This window comes from Vitis vinifera, chromosome 10, assembly GCF_030704535.1.
Source record: "Vitis vinifera cultivar Pinot Noir 40024 chromosome 10, ASM3070453v1".
Lineage (NCBI taxonomy): Eukaryota > Viridiplantae > Streptophyta > Magnoliopsida > Vitales > Vitaceae > Vitis > Vitis vinifera.
Genome location: NC_081814.1, coordinates 4,360,001 through 4,364,128, shown reverse-complemented (window position 1 = coordinate 4,364,128; position 4,128 = coordinate 4,360,001). Strand labels below are relative to the sequence as shown.

The 4,128-nt window shown below is 33.4% G+C and overlaps 1 long non-coding RNA gene across 1 annotated transcript; it reads left to right on the top strand.

The window, feature by feature from the left end:
* The first annotated feature begins 801 nt into the window (after positions 1-801).
* On the top strand, positions 802-2,587 carry LOC132254528 (uncharacterized). Its single transcript, XR_009466818.1, has 3 exons — positions 802-974; positions 1,780-1,837; positions 2,519-2,587. It is a non-coding gene; the product is annotated as an uncharacterized LOC132254528 (long non-coding RNA).
* Positions 2,588-4,128: the final 1,541 nt, after the last annotated feature.

The window sequence follows — 4,128 nt, the reverse complement described above, 5'->3', positions numbered from 1 at the left end:
ATGATCATTTACCTTTAGTAGAGTTTGCCTATAACAATAGTTTTCAAGCTAGCATTGGGATGGCACCTTTTGAGGCATTGTATGGTAGGAAATGTCGATCTCCTATCTGTTGGAATGATGTTGGAGAAAGGAAACTATTGGGGCCTGAACTTGTGCAGTTGACTGTTGAAAAAGTTGCTTTGATTAAAGAAAGATTAAAAGCAGCTCAAAGTAGACATAAGAGTTATGCTGATCAGCGTAGGCGAGATTTGGAGTTTGAGGTGGGTGATCATGTGTTCTTGAAAGTTTCACCTATGAAGTCTGTGATGAGATTTGGGAGAAAAGGAAAACTTAGTCCTCGTTTTGTGGGTCCGTTTGAAATATTAGAAAGAGTAGGCACTTTGGCATATAAAGTAGCCTTGCCCCCAAGCCTGTCTAAGGTTCATAATGTGTTTCATGTTTCGACTCTAAGGAAGTATATTTATGATCCTTCTCATGTTGTGGAGTTGGAGCCTATTCAAATTTTTGAAGACTTGACCTATGAAGAGGTACCCGTTCAAATTGTGGATGTGATGGATAAGGTACTACAACATGCTGTTGTCAAGTTGGTAAAGGTCCAGTGGAGCAATCATAGTGTTCGTGAAGCTACTTGGGAGTTAGAAGAAGAGATGAGAGAAAAGCATCCTCAATTATTTCAAGACTCAGGTATGTCAAGTTTAGAGGACTAAACTTTTGTTAAGGAGGGGAGGATGTAACGCCCAAGCATTTTCTCTTAAGGGTAATTTAGGAAATTGTTATTAATAATTAAATTAATTGATTAATTAATTTAATAAAGTGGAAGATGGGTAAAAGTGTAATTTTACGAATAAATACCCTAGGTATAAATTAGAAATTTTATTCTTTCCCTTCTTTTCTGAATAGAGTTCCTGTTCGCAGAATTCCAGAGAACGTAAGGTTGGAGTCAGATTTCAGGGTTGAAGAACAGATCTCTATAGGTAAGTTTATAACCCCTAGATTATTATTTTAGATTCATTAGTTAATTTCAAGCATTAGATATATTTTTTGGAAAACCCCAAATCTAGATTAGGGTTAGATTATTTTTTTTAATTCGTTTTAATATCAAACAGTGAAAATCTAAGATTTTGATTTTATTATTGGAATTTGGGAGATATTAAGTTTTATTAGATGAAAAAAAAAAAAAAAATTCTTGGAAAGTTTCGATTTTAGGTTAGGGTTAATTTTATTATAAAAAAAAAATAAAAATAAAGGGCGTACGTGCACTGTGCTACCGGAAGCATGGAAAAAAAAAAAAAAAAAAAAAGAAAAAGGGCGTGTGCACTGTGCTACTGGAAGCATGGAAAAAAAAAAAAAAAAAAAGGGCGTGTGTCGGAAGCCCCCCTTTTATATATATATATATATATATATATATATATATATATATATATATGTATATAATGGATCATGAGGGCAATGAAAAAAAAATAAAAAATAAAAAATAATTTTGCTTTTTGGTTTGGTGTACCCGAGGTTGAGTGGTTTGGAATTGGTTAATTAAATAATAATATTTAGTTTTAGATTTATAAATAAGATAATAGTAATAATGGTATTTTTGTAATAAATAGAATAAGAGATTTAGCAATATATATATAGAATTTTATAACGAAATAAAGTTATAATTTAATTAAATTAGTAATGTGTTATTAGAAACAAATTGAGAATTTATTAGTTTTATTTAAATAAGGAATAGATTAGTTAAATTATAAATAAATAGTAATAATTGTTCCTCTTATGTTTTGTTAGGTGAAGAGTAGATTTTAAGGATTATTTTTCTCCAAAGTTTTTGAGGACTTCTTTTGAGGTAAGGGAAGTTAATGCAATATTTATAAAATTAAATTATTTTATATGTTATTTTGAATTGTGGAAAAGAAAATGATATTTTGTTACCATGCATGGATCAAATTATTTTGCACTAAATGTATGTTGGAATACTTTGTTTTATTTATGACACAAAATAGGGAGATATTATGTTGTGTAAATTTGAATACTTGAACAAAAACATCACTCTGGTTTATTTGGCCCTTGTCAACGGGATATAATAGTTGGCTATTCGGCCCTGTCAACGGGATATAATAGTTGACCTTTACATTTCATGGTGGGAATGTAATTGATTTGGACCCCAGCCTCTAGGGGTTTCGGTTAGAGGTTACTAGTACTAGTAGTGTTTGGTTCCGTCCACCAGGAACAATTTGAGGCTAGCCACCCATTTGAAAAGTCCCACCTAACTGGGCATTTGATATTTGATAACCAGAGTAATGAAAAATTGAATAGATTTGATTGAGTCTGATGTGAAAGTGTTTGAATTTGATATGAAATTGGTTGGTTGAATTTTGAATATATTGGTATTTTTGGAACTCTGATATTTGATGAGAAAAAAAAAAATTGATATCTCCTATTTGAAATGAAAATATTTGAGCCATGAATTGCATTAATATTCCTTATTGGGCTGTGAGCTCATTCCCAATTGTTGAAAATTTTTCAGGTACTCTTAGTTCGGGTGAGGAGTGATGGCTAGGCTGAGAAATGGTCATCATTAGGATTTGACTTAGGATTTTATGTTGGATTTTGTTTAACTATTAGTTATGTTAATTTGGATCATTTGATATGTAGACCCTCAATTTTGTCCCTTTAACACATGTCTTTAAGTTCGTTTTCAGTACTCCACAGTAGTTCCTTGGTAGCCCAGTACTGCTCACCACTTACCTTTTTCTGAGTCACCTTGGAGACTTTGGTTGAGGGATTATTTGATCCCTTATTGTGACCCTTGGCAGCCCGAACTTAGACTTAGGCTTTTCTTGTTTTTTTTAGGATAGCTTTTAGATACACTTGGCCCATTAGGCACCACCCTAGGCCCATTTAGGCACACTTGACCCATTTGGACATTTTTAGTGTGACTTGTATGACTTGCATGGTTACATGGCTTTTGGGCTCAGCTTTCGTTTATTGGTTTATTTTTTTATTTTATTTTATTTTATTTTTAGTTCACTTTTTATTGGTTATCTTCCTCATTATATTATTTTCCTTAATTTATTTATTTATTTATTATTTATTTATTTATTTTTACCGTTTCCTAATTTATTTACTCGCTTATTTATTCATTCAATGATTTAACTTCAAGAATTTCATGTTTTTGCAAGGAAACTTACCATTGGAGTTTAAGGAAGGTGGGACTCTCCTTGGAAGGTTTTGGAGGGGAATTTGAAATTGAGAAGATTGCTTTTGATTGGAAGATTTAAAAAAGGAAGAGAAGAAGAAAAGAAATAGGAGAATTTTCCTTTTCGGAAGAGGAGTTTTTTTTAAGGTGGGGGGAGATTCTTTTTTTTGGTGAGCAGCACGTATTGGAATCTAGAGAGAGGGAGGAAGAGGAAGAAAGAACAAGCAAAAAAGAGGATTTTTATCTGGGAATTGTCTTCAGAAGGAAGAGAAAAGATAGCCAGCAGCCGAGCCATTGCAACCAAAGCTATCCAGGTATGCACCCCGTTGCTTTTGGAATTCTTATCTATATTTGATTTTTCCGTGTATTCGATTCCTGAGTATTTGATTGTCTTGTTGATTTTTGTGTGGACGAAAAGGGCCACAATTTGCTTTGTTGAGATTGGTTACTTGCCTGTTTGCCATGTTTTGATTTTGGATGTCATTAATGTCTTCGGAAGCATGTAACTCCATGCCAGTTCCCACTAACCGGAGCCTATTGAAAAATCATGAGATGTGCTTTTATTTTCTTTTAATCTCCCATGTCTGTTTTCCCATTGTTTCCTCTACTCTCTACCATATCTGTTTTGCCTTTTCTTCCTACCCATCACACGGCCATCAGCTTTTCACATGGGGGTGACTTTAAAACATGGGCATATAGTCATGAGTTTCAGAAAAGAGGTCAAACGCTTCAAAATTCTGGAACTGCTATCACAATATGGGATCTAGAGAAGATTGTCCGAAGGGTATGTTGGCTGTTTATTGCACTTGCTAAGTTTGGTTACCATAACGTAAATTTGTGAGTTCATATGGGGATTAGAGATGTGGCTCCTTGGAATTCGATTATTCTAGGGTATTTACACTGAGAGTATATTGGGGAGCGCGGGAAAAAGCAACATT